A 14,147-nucleotide genomic window follows, 5' to 3' on the forward strand; every position below is an offset into this window, starting at 1 on the left:
CAGATGAAAAAGCGCTAGAGTGATGTAGCAAAATAGAAGAAAATGGGCTAGATTGATGTACCAGAACAGAGGAAGATAGGATTGACTGATGTACCAGGACAGATGAAAATGGACTAGACTGATGTACAAGAACAGACAAAAAATAGACTAGACCAGTACCAGAACAGATCAAAATGCACTACAGTGATGTACAAGAATAGATGAAAATGGGCAAGACTGATGTACCAGAACAAATGAAAATAGACTAGACTGATCTACCAGTATATATGAAAATGGGCTACTGTGGTGTACAAGAATAGATGAAAATGGGCTACTGTGATGTACAAGAATAGATGAAAATGGGCAAGACTACTGTACCAGAACAAATGAAAATAGACTAGACTGATCTACCAGTATATATGAAAATGGGCCACAATGATGTAGCAGAACAGACAAAAATGGGCTAGACTAATGTACCAGAACAGATCAAAATGCCCTATAGTGATGTACAAGAATAGATGAAAAGGGGCAAGACTGATGTACCAGAACAAATGAAAATAGACTAGACTGATCTAACAGTATATATGAAAATGGGTTGCAGTGATGTAGCAGAACAGACAAAAATGGGCTAGACTAATGTACCAGAACAGATCAAAATGCACTACAGTGATGTACAAGAATAGATGAAAATGGGCAAGACTGATGTACGAGAACAAATGAAAATAGTCTAGACTGATCTACCAGTATATATGAAAATGGCCTACAGTGATGTAACAGAACAGACAAGAATGGGCTAGACTAATGAACCAGAGCTGAATAAAATGATTTACATGTTTGTACCAGTACAGATAAAGATGGATCTACCAGTAGAGAATAAGATGGACTAAACTGATGAACCAGAAGAGATGAAAATGGGCTTGATTGATTTATCAGTAAAGATGAAAATGGGCAAGACTGATGCAGTAGAACATATGAAAATGGGCTACACCGAAATACCAGAGCAGTCAAAAAAGGACTTGACTTGTGTACCAGAACAGATGAACATGTGCTAGACTGATGTACCAGAACAGATGAAAATAGGTTAAACTGGTGTACCAGTACTGATGAAAATTAGCTAGAGTGATGTACCAGAATAGAAGAAAATGTGCTGTACTGATGTACCAGAGCAGAGGAAAATAGAATTGACTGATGTAACAGAATGTATGAGAGTGTTCTAGACTGATCTACCAGGACAGATGAAAATTGATGAGACTAATGAACGATAACCAATTAAAATGTGCTAGACTGATGTAACATAAAGATGAAAATGCTCTACACTGATATACCAGAACAGATGAATATTGACTAGACTGATATCCTATAACAGACAAAAATGGTCTCGACTTATGAACAGAGCAGGTGAAAATGGCTTTGAGTTATGTACCACAACAGTTGAAAATTGGCTTGATTTGGGTATCAGAACAGACAAAAATGTGCAAGACTGATGTACCAGAACAGAGGAAAATAGGATTGACTGATGTACCAGAACAGATGAAAATGGACAAGACTGATGTACAAGAACAGATGAATATGGACTAGACTGATGTACCAGAACAGTCAAAAATGGACTAGACTAATGTACCAGAACACATCAATTGCTCCAGAGTGATGTACCAGAATAAATGAAAATGAGCAAGACTGATGTAGCAGAACAAATGAAAATAGGCTAGACTGATCTACCAGTATATATGAAAATGGGCTACATTGATGTAGCAGAGAAGGAAAAAATGGGCCAGACTAATGTACTAGAACTGAATAAAAGGGTTAACATGTTAGTACCAGTACAGATAAAAATGGATCTACCAGTAGAGAATAAAATGGACTAAAATGATGTACCAGAAGATATGAAAATGGACTAGATAGATTGATCATTAAAGATGAAAATGGGCAAGACTGATGCACTGAAACATATGAAAATAAACAAGACTGGTGTAGCAGAACATATGAAAATGTGCTAGACTAATGTACGAGAACAGATGAAAATAGACTAAACTTGTGTATGAGTACAGATGAAAATGGGCAAGTGTGATGTAGCAGAATAGAAGGAAATAGGCAGGACTGATGTACCATACATGAATAAAATGTTTTACATGTTTGTACTATGCAGATAAAAATGGAGTAGACAGATCTACCAGTACAGATGAAAATGTGCTAGACTGATGTACCAGTACATGTAAAATGGACTTTTCTGATCCACCAGAACAGAAGAAAATGAATTAGACTGATATACCAGAACAGATAAAAATGTGCCAGACTGATGTTCCAGGATAGATAAAATTGGAAAAGACTGATGTACCAGTACAGATAAAAATAGACTAGACTGATATACAAGAACATATGAAAATGGGCTAGACTGATGTAGGAGAAGATATGAAAATGGGCTAGACTAATTTAACAGAACAGATGAAAATGTGCTAGACTGATGTAACAGAATGGATGAGAAGGTTCTAGACAGATCTACCAGGATAGTGGAAAATGGATGAGCCTGATGTACTAGAACCATTTAAAATGTGCTAGACTGATGTACCATAAAGACGAAAATGCACTAGACTGATATACCAGAACAGATGAAAATGGACATGACTGATTTATCTGAAAAGTTGAAAATGGGAAAGACTGAACTACTGGATCAGCTGAAAATGGACCAGGCTGATGTAGCAGAACATATGCAAATGGGTTACACTGATGTACCAGAACAGATGAAAATGAACTATACTTATGTACAAAGCAGGTGAAAATGACTTTGAATGATGTACCAGAACACAGAAAAATAGGCTAAACTGGTGTACCAGTACAGATGAAAATGGGCTAGAGTGATTTAGCAGAATAGAAGAAAATGGGATGGATTGATGTACCAGAGTTGAATAAAATGTTTTACATGTTTGTACAATACAGATAAAAATGAAGTAGACAGATCTACCAGTACCGATGAAAATGTGCTAGACAGATGTACCAGTACAAATAAAAATGGACTTTACTGATACACCAGAACAGAAGAAAATGGATTAGACTGATATACCAGAACAGATAAAAATGTGCGAGACTGATGTACCAGGAGAGATGAAAATGGAATAGACTGATGTACCACCACAGATAAAAATAGACTAGACTGATGGACAACAACAGTTGAAAATGGTCTAGACTGAAGTAGCAGAAAAAATGAAAGTGGCCATGAATGATGCGCTGGAACAGATGAAAATGGACAAGACTGATGTAACAAAACATATGGAAATGGGCTAGAATGATTTAACAGAATGTATGAGAATGTTCTAGACTGATCTACCAAGATGGACGAAAATGCTTTAGACTGATGTATCATAACAGATGAATATGGACTAGACTGATGTACCTTAACAGACAAAAATGGTCTAGACTTATGTACACAGAAGGGGAAAATGGCTTTGAATAATGAACCAGAACAGATGAAAATTGGCTTGATTTATGTATCAGAACAGACAAAAATGTACAAGACTGATGTACCAGAACAGAGAAAAATAGGATTGACTGATGTACCAGTGCAGATGAAAATGCACTAGACTGATGTACAAGAACAGATGAACATGGACTAGACTGATGTTCAGAACAGACTAAAATGGACTCGACTAATGTACCAGAACAGACCAAAATGCACTAGAGTGATGTACCAGAATAGATGAAAATGGTCAAGACTAATGTAGCAGATCTAATGTAAATAGGCTAGTCTGATCTACCAGTAGATATAAAAATGGGCTATGGTGATGTAGCAGAACAGATGAAAATGGGCTAGACTAATGTACCAGAGCTGAATAAAATGGGTTGCATGTTTGTACCAGTACAGGTGAAAATGGATCTACCAGTAGAGATTAAGATGGACTAAACTTATGTACCAGAAGAGATTAAAATGGACTAGATTGATTTATCACTAAAGATGAAAATGGGCAACACTTATGCACTGGAACAGATGAAAATGGACAAGACTGATGCAGCAGAACATATGAAAATGGGCTACACCGATGAATCAGAACAGCTGAAAATAGGCTAAACTGGTGTACAGGTACAGATCAAAATAGGCTAGAGTGATGTAACAGAATAGAAGAAAATGGGCTGGACTGATGTACCAGAGCTGAATAAAATGTTTTACGTGCTTGTACCATACAGATAAAAATGGACTAGACAGATCTACCAGTACAGATGAAAATGTGCTAGACAGATGTAAGAGTACAAATAAAAATGTACTTTGCTGATCCACCAGAACAGAAGAAAATGGATTAGATTTATATACCTGAACAGATAAAAATGTGCTAGATTGATGTACCAGGATAGATGAAAATGGAATAGACTGATGAACCAGTACAGATAAAAATAGACTAGACTGATGGACAATAACAGTTGAAAATGGTCTAGACTGAAGAAGCAGAAAACATGAAAATAGGGATGAATGATGTGCTGGAACAGATGAAAATGAACAAGACTGATGTAGCAAAACATTTGAAAATGGGCAAGTGTGATGTACCAGAACAGATGAATATGGACTAGACTGATGTACCAGAAGACAAAGATGGACTAGACTAATGTATCAGAACAGATCCAAATGCGCTAGAGTGATCTACCAGAATAGATGAAAATGGGCAAGACAGATGTACCAGAACAAATGAAAATAGGCTAGACTGATCTTCCAGTATATATGAAAATGGGCGCTTGGGCCCATGTAGAAGAACCGACAAAAATGGGCTAGACTAATGTACCAGAGCTGAATAAAATGGGTTACATGTTTGTACCAGTACAGGCAAAAATGGATCTACCAGTAGAGATTAAGATGGACTAAACTGATGTACCAGAAGAGATGAAAATGGACTAGATTGATTTATCAGTAAAGATGAAAATGGGCAAGACTGATGCACTGGAACAGATGAAAATAAACTACACTGATGTGACAGAACAGATGATAATGGGCTAGGCTAATGACCAGATCACAGAAAATGGACTAGACTTAAGTACCAGAGCAGATGAAAATTGACTAGACTTATTTACGACAATAGATAAAAATGGTCCAGATTAATATACCAGAACAGATGCAAATGCACTAAATTGATGTAGCAGAAAATAATATAATGGGCTAGACTGATGTACCAGTACAGATGAAAATGAACTAGACTGATGTGACAGACAGATGAAAATGGACAAGGCTAATGACCCGATCAGAGAAAATGGACTAGACTTAAGTACCAGAGCAGATGAAAATTGACTAGACTAATGTACCAGATGAGGTGAAAATGTGCTTGATTGGTTAACCAGAGCAGTTAAAATTGATTAGACTAATTTACCACAATAGATAAAAATGGTCCAGACTAATATAATTGAACAGATGAAAATGGACTAAATTGCTGTAGCAGAACATAGGAAAAGGTGATAGACTGATGTATCATTAATGATGAAAATGCACCAGACGTACGCGACAGAATAGATGAAAATGGGCGAGACTGCTGTTAAAGAAGAGATGAAAATGGAGGAGACTAATGTACCGAAAGACATGAAAAAATGCTAAACTGATGTACCAGTATAGATGAAAATGGACTAGATTGCTATCCTAGACAGATTAAAATGGACTAGAATAATGTACCAGAAGGGATGAAAATTGGCTGGATTGATTAACCAGAATCGATGAAAATGGACTAGACTGATGTGACAGAACAGATGAAAATGAACTAGACTAATGACCCGATCAGAGAAAGTAGATTAGACTTAAGTACCAGAGCAGAGTAAAATTGACAAGACTAATGTACCAGATGAGATATAAATGGGCTACACTTGTGTATATCCCTCTCAGTAACAGGTATATTTTGTTGGATGCTGTTGAGGGAGATGACCTGACAGAAGCTGGCAGCAGTGACCAGGTTGCTGGCACTGAGCCTGGCATGGTGGACCAAAAGGTAAAGAGGAATGCAGTGGTCATTGGGGACTCCATTGTCAGAAATACAGACAGGAGATTCTGTAAGCCAGATAGGTATGCCCGCATGGTGTGCTGCCTCCCTGGTGCAAGGGTGCGGGATATCTCAAATCGGGTCCAGGGTATTCTAAAAGGGGAAGGCAAACAGCCTGATGTCTTGGTACATGTGGGTACCAATGACATAGATAAAAAGGAGGAAGTACTGAAAAAGGATTACAGAGAGCTAGGACAGAAACTAAGAAATAGGACAGTCAGGGTGGTGATCTCTGGTTTGCTACCTGTGCCAAGTGCAACTGAGGACAAAAATGGAAGGTTAAGAAAAATGAATGTGTGGCTGAGGGGCTGGTGTAAAGGACAGGGCTTTTGCTTCTTGGATCATTGGGATCTCTTTTGGGGAAGGCATGACCTCTACAAGAAGGATGGGTTACACCTAAACCCAAAAGGGGTCAATATATTGGCAGCTAGGTTTGGTACAGCCGTCGGGTGCGGTTTAAACTAATTTGGCAGGGGGTGGGAACCTGTATGATAGGGCAAAGGACAGAAAGATAAAACAGGAAAAGTTAGGTTAGGCAGCGAAAGTAAAAAATCAGAAAGAGCAAGGAAGGTGACAAAAGCAAATCTGAAGGCTTTATATCTTAATGCAAGAAGCATTCGGAACAAGGTAGATGAATTAGCTGGGGAAATTGAGATAAACAAATATGATTTGATTGGGATTACAGAAACATGGCTGCAGGGTGGGCAAGCCTGGGAACTTAACATCCCAGGGTATACGATATTTAGGAGGGATCGGCAAGAAAGAAAAGGGGGTGGGGTAGTATTGATGGTGAGAGAAGGGACCGACACGATTGACAGGAAGGATATTAACGGAATCTATATGGGTAGAACTGAGGAATAGCAAGGGGTGGAAAACATTAGTGGGGGTGGTATATAGGCCTCCAAATAGTAGTGTAGAGGTGAGGGAAGGCATTAAAAGAGAAATTAGAAAAGTGTGCAATAAGGGAACTGCTGTCATCATGGGAGACTTTAATTTGCATATAGATTGGACTAGTCAAATTGGTAAAAATACAGAGGAGGAGGAATTCCTTGAATGTTTACGGGATGGTTATCTAGACCAATATGTCGAGGAACCAACTTGGGAGCAGGCCATTTTAGATTGGGTATTATGCAATGATAAGGGGCTAATCAGCAATCTTGTTGTGCAAGGCCCTTTGGGTAGAAGCGATCACAATATGATCGAATTCGCACTCGACATGGAGAGTGATGAAATTAAAACCGAGACTAAGGTTCTGAATTTAAATAAAGGGAATTATGATGGTATAAGACGGGAGTTGAGTAAGATTGATTGGGTGGTGTTTATTGGGTGGTGTTTACTGTGGATAGACAATGGAAAGCATTCACAGATCTAATGGAGAAATTGCAAAAATCGCTTATACCGGTTTGGCATAAAAATAAACCAAAAAAGGTGACTCAACCGTGGATAACAAGGGAAATTAGAGACAGCATTGGGTCCAAAGAGAGAGCATATCAATTGGCTAAAAAAAAGTACCACAACCGAAGACTGGGAGCAGTTCAAGATGCAGCAAAGGAGGACAAAGGGATTAATCAAGAGAGCAAAAATAAATTACGATAGTAAGCTTGCGGCAAATATAAAAACCGACTGCAAAAGCTTTTATAAATAAATCAAGAGGAAAAGATTGGTGAAATCCAGAGTAGGTCCTTTGCAGTCAGAATCAGGGGAATATATAATGGGGAATAAGGAAATGGCAGACCAATTAAATTCTTACTTTAGTTCTGTTTTTACAAGAGAGGATACAAATAACCTCCCAAGGATGTTGGGAAACATAGAGACTAATGCAAGGGAGGAACTGAAAGAAATCAGTATCTCTAAGGACATGGTCTTGGGGAAATTGATGGGATTGAAGGCAGATAAATCCCAAGGGCCTGATAATCTACATCCTAGGGTATTCAAGGAAGTGGCCATTCAGATAGCAGATGCTTTAAGAATTATTTTCCAGAACTCGATAGACTCAGGATCAGTATCCATAGATTTGAGGGTAGCTAATGTTACCCCACTATTTAAAAAGGGGGGTAGAGAAGAAGCGGGGAATTAACGGCCTGTGAGCCTTACATCAGTAGTGGGTAAAATGATGGAATCCATTATTAAGGATGTAATAGCGGAGCATATGACTAGCAGAGAAGGGATCGGACAGAGTCAACATGGATTTACAAAAGGTAAATCGTGCTTGACAAATCTATTGGAATTCTTTGAGATGGTGACAGGTAAAATAGATGGGGGAGAGCCAGTGGATGTGGTGTACCTGGACTTCCAAAAGGCCTTCGATAAGGTCCCGCATCAACGACTGGCTTCCAAAATCAAGGCTCATGGGATTGGGGGCAAAGTATTGATGTAGATTGAGAACTGGCTGGCAGGTAGAAGACAGAGAGTTGGGATAAATGGTTCATTTTCTGAATGGCAGTCGGTGACCAGTGGGGTACCACAGGGATCTGTACTGGGACCCCAGCTGTTCACAATTTACATTAATGATCTGGATGTGAGGGGATTGGATGTAATATTTCCAAATTTGCAGATGACACTAAGCTAGGAGGGGTTGTGTGCATGGAAGAGGGGGTCAGGAAGCTCCAGTGTGATTTGGATAAATTGAGGGACTGGGCAGATACATGGCAAATGCACTACAATATGGATAAATGTGAGGTTATCCACTTTGGTAATACAAACCGGAGGGCAGATTACTATTTGAAATGCAATAGATTAAGAGATGGGGAAGTGCAGAGAGACCTAGGGGTACTTGTACATCATTCTCTGAAGGCGAGCATGCAGGTACAGCAGGCGGTTCAAAAGGCAAATGGTATGTTGGCCTTCATATCAAGAGGGTTTGAGTATAGGAAGAAGGATACCTTACTGCAGCTGTACAGGGCCTTGGTGAGACCACACCTGGAGTATTGTGTGCAGTTTTGGTCACCTTATCTAAGGAAGGATGTTCTTGCAATGGAGGGAGTGCAGGGCCGATTCACCAGGCTGATACCTGGAATGGCCGGAATGACTTATGAGGAAAGATTGTGCAAATTGGGATTGTACTCCCTGGTGTTTAGAAGATTGAGAGGGGATCTCATAGAGACATATAAAATTCTGGCAGGACTGGACAGAGTGGATGCAGATGTGATGTTTCCAATGATGGGAAAATCCAGAACCCGGGGCCATGGTTTGAGGATAATAGGCAAACCATTTAGGACCGAGATGAGGGGGAATTTCTATATCCAGAGGGTGGTGAATCTGTGGAATTCATAGCCACAGAGGGCAGTGGAGGCAGGTTCATTAAATATATTTAAGAGGGAATTAGAAATCTTTTTTCAGTATAAGGGTATTAAAGGTTACGGAGAGAAGGCGGGGATGGGGTACTGAACTTTAAGATCAGCCATGATCTTGTTGAATGGCGGAGCAGACTCGAAGGGTCGAATGACCTACTCCTGCTCCTATCTTCTATGTTTCTATGTTTCTATGTTAACCAGAGCAGTTAAAATTGACTAGATCTATTTACCACAATAGATAAAAATGGTACAGACTGATATACCAGAATAGAAGAAAATGGACTAGACTGATATACCAGAACAGATGAAAATATGCTAGACTGATGTATCATTTATGATGAAAATTCACTAGATGTATGTTACGGAACAGAATAAAATCGGCTAAACTGATGTACCTTCTTCTTCTTCTTCTTTGGCTTGGCTTCGCGGATGAAGATTTATGGAGGGGTAATGTTCACGTCAGCTGTAGGCTTGTTTGTGGCTGACAAGTCCGATGCGGGACAGGCAGACACAGTTGCAGCAGTTGAAAGGGAAAATTGGTTGGTTATCGTGCATCTTGGCGCCTCATAGTTCGGCGGGCAACAGGCTCCTTTGAAGAAGACCGCAGAGCCCACCTCACTGACAAAAGACAAAGGAGGAAAAACCCAACTGATGTACCAGTACAGATGAAAATGGACAAGATTGAGGTAGCAGAATAAATGGAAATGGGCAAGAATTATGTGCTGGAAGAGATTAAAATGGTCAAGACTGATATTGCAGAGCATATGAAAATGGAGTAGACTGATGTACAAGAACAGATGAAAATGGGCTAGACTGATCTATCAGAATAGATGAAAATGGACAAAATTCATGTACCAGAAGAGATGAAAATAGGCAATACTGATTTACCAGAACAGGTGAAATGGGCTATTCTGATGTATCATAAAGATGAAAATGCACTAGACTGATGTACCAGAGTAGATGAAAATGGGATGAACATGCTGTAACAGAACAGATGAAAATGGAATTGACTAATGCACCAGAAGGGATGTAAATGTGCTAGACTGATACAGCAGATCCATTGAAAATGGACAAGACTGAAGTTCGAGAACATATGAAAATGGAAGAGACCAATACAGAACAGATGAAAATGGAGGAGACTAATGTACCAGAAGCAATGAAAATCGGCTAGACTGATGTACCAGTACAGATGAAAATGGACAAGACTGTGGTAGCAGAAAAAATGAAAATGGACAAGAATTATGTGCTGGAACAGATTAAAATGGACAAGACTGATGTTGCAGAACATATGAAAATGGATTAGACAGATGTACAAGGACGTATGAAAATGGACTAGACACATCTATCAGAACCGATGAAAACGGACCTGACTAATGTACCAGAAGAGATGAAAGTGTGGTAGACTGATTTAGCAGAACCGTTGAAAATGCAGAAGACTTATGTAATAGAACAGATGAAAATGGCTTAGACGGATGTACCAGTAGAGATAAACATTGGCTTGACTAATGTACCAGAACAGATGAAAATGGACTAGACAGATGTACCAGTACAGATGAAAATTGACAAGACTCAGGTAGCAGAAAAATGAAAATGGGCAAAGAATTATGTGCTGGAACAAATTAAAGTGGATAAGACTGACGTTGCACAACATATGAAAATGGATAGACTGATTTACAAGAAAAAATGAAAATGGAGTAGACTGATGTACAAGAACAGATGGGAATGGACTCGACTAATCAACCAGAACAGATGAAAATGGATTGGACAGATGTACCATAACCAAGGAAAATGACCTAGAGTGATGTACCAGAATAAATAAAATTGGGCTAGACTGATGTACCAGCACAGATGAAAATGGGTAAGACAGAGGTAGCAGAAAAAATGAAAATGGGCAAGAATTATGTGCTGGAACAGATTAAAAAGGACAAGGCTGATGTTGCAGAACATATGAGAATGGACAAGACAGATGAACCATAACATAGGAAAATGACCTAGAGTGGTGTACCAAAATAAATGGACTTGAGATAGACTGATGTACCAGTACAGAAGAAAATGTACTAGACTGATCTACAAGAACAGATGAAAATGGCTTAGATGCATGTACCAATAGAGATGAAAATTGGCTTAACTGATGTACGAGAACAGAAGAAAATGGACTAGACTGAATTTACAGAACAGATGAAAATGGAGGAGACTAATGTACCGGAAGAGATGAAAATGGGCTAGACTGATGTACCAGTACAGATGAAAATGAACTAGACTGATGTGACAGACAGATGAAAATGGACAAGGCTAATGACCCGATCAGAGAAAATGGACTAGAGCAGATGAAAATTGACTTGACTAAGGTCCAGACTAATATACTTGAACAGATGAAAATGGACTAGATTGATGTAGCAGAACATAGGAAAAGGTGATAGACTGATGTATCATTAATGATGAAAATGCACTAGATGTACGCGGCAGAATAGATGAAAATGGGATAGACTGATGTTACAGAAGAGATGAAAATGGAGGAGACTAATATACCGAAAGACATGAAAAAATGCTAGACTGATGTACCAGTATAGATGAAAATGGACTAGACTGAAGTAGCAGAAAAAATGCAAATGGGCAAGAATGATGCAGTAGAACAGATGAAAATGGACAAGTCTAATGTACCAGGAAATATAAAAATTGGCAAGACTGATGAACCAGAACAGATGAAAATGGGATGAACATGCTGGAACAGAACAGATGAAAATGGAATAGACTAATGTACCAGAAGGGATGTAAATATGCTAGACTGATCTAGCAGAATTGGTGAAAATGGACTAGACTGATATAGCAAAACAGATGAGAATGGACAAGACTGATGTACAAGAACATATGAAAATGGATGAGGCTCATGTTCCAGAATAGTTGAAAATGGAGTAGAGTTATGTACCAGAGCAGATGAAAATGGCTTAGTGGGATGTACTAGTAGAGATGAAAATTGGCAAGACTGATGTACCAGAACAGATGAAAATGTGTTAGAATGATGAATTATTAATGTCAAAAATGCACTAGACTTATTTTACAGAATGGATGAAAATGGGCTAGACTGATGTACCAGAACAGAGGAAAATGGACTAGATTCATGTACCAGTACAGATGAAATGGGCTACAATGATGTATTATAACACACAAAATGCACTAGACTGATGAACTGGAACAGATGAAAATGGCATGAACTGCTGTAACAGAACAGATGAAAATGGAATAGACTGATGTAGCAGATCAGAAGAAAATGGATTAAACTGATGTTACAGAGGAGATGAAAATGGAGCAGAGTAATGTACCGAAAGACATGAAAAAATGCTAGACTGATGTACCAGTACAGATGAAAATGGACGAGACTGATGTACAAGAACAGATGAAAATGGACTAGACTGAACTACCAGAAAAGTTGAAAATGGACTAGACTGATATAGCAAAACAGATGAGAATGGACAAGACTGATGTACAAGAACATATGAAAATAGATGAGGCTCATGTTCCAGAATAGTTGAAAATGGAGTAGAGTTATGTACCAGAGCAGATTAAAATGGCTTACACGGATGTACCAGTAGAGATGAAATTTGGCTTGACTGATGTACCAAAACAGATGAAAATGGACTAGTCAGATGTACCAGTACAGATGAAAATGGACAAGATAATGTACAAGGAAAGATAATATTTGGCAAGACTGATATACCAGAACAGAAGAAAATGGACTAGATTCATGTAGCAGAATAGATGAAAAGAGGTGATAATGATTAACAAGAACAGGTGAAATGGGCTATATTAATGTATCATAAACCCAAAAATGCACTAGGCTTATTTTACAGAATGGATGAAAATGGGCTAGACTGATGTACAAGAACATAGGAAAATGGACTAGATTCATGTACAGATGAAATGGGCTACAATGATGTATCATGACCAACAAAAATGCACTAGACTGATGAACTGGAACAGATGAAAATGGCATGAATTGCTGTAACAGAACAGATGAAAATGGAATAGACTGATGTAGCAGATCAGAAGAAAATGGACTAGACTGATGTTACAGAAGAGATGAAAATGGAGGAGACTAATGTACCGAAAGAGGTGAAAAAATACTAGACTGATGTACAAGAAAAGCTGAAAGTGGACTAGATTGAAGTAGCAGGAGAAATGAAAATGGGCAAGAATGATGCGCTAGATCAGAATAAAATGGACAAGACTGATGTACAAGAACAAATGAAAATGGCAAGCCTGAAGTAGCAGAAAATATGAAATGGGCAAGAAAGATGCACTAGAACAGATGAAGGAGTTGTAGGAGAACATATTAAAATGGACTAGACTGATGTACAAGAACAGATGAAAATGGACTAGACTGAACTACCAGAACAGATGAAAATGGACAAGACTGACGTACCAGTACATATGAAAATGGATGAGAGACTCATGTACCAGAACAGTTGAAAATGGAGTAGATTTATGTAGCAGAGCAGATGCAAATGGATTAGACGGATGTACCAGTACAGATGAAAATTGACTTGATTTATGTACCAGAACAGATGATAATGGACTAGACAGATGGACCAGAACAGATAAATATGCACTCGACTGATGTACAAGAACAGATAAATGTGGGCTAGAGAGATGTACTAGAACAGACAAAAATGGACAAGACTGCTGTACCAGATCTGATGAGAATTAGCTACACATATCCACCAAAGCAGATGAAAATAGATTAGGCTGATGTACCAGACAGATGAAAATATACTAGACTGATGTATCATTAATGACGAAAATGCACTAGACTTATTTTACAGAATAGATGAAAATGGGCTAGACTATTACCAGAACAGAAGAAAGTGGACTAGACTGA

This window comes from Narcine bancroftii, chromosome 9 (genome assembly GCF_036971445.1).
Source record: "Narcine bancroftii isolate sNarBan1 chromosome 9, sNarBan1.hap1, whole genome shotgun sequence".
Lineage (NCBI taxonomy): Eukaryota > Metazoa > Chordata > Chondrichthyes > Torpediniformes > Narcinidae > Narcine > Narcine bancroftii.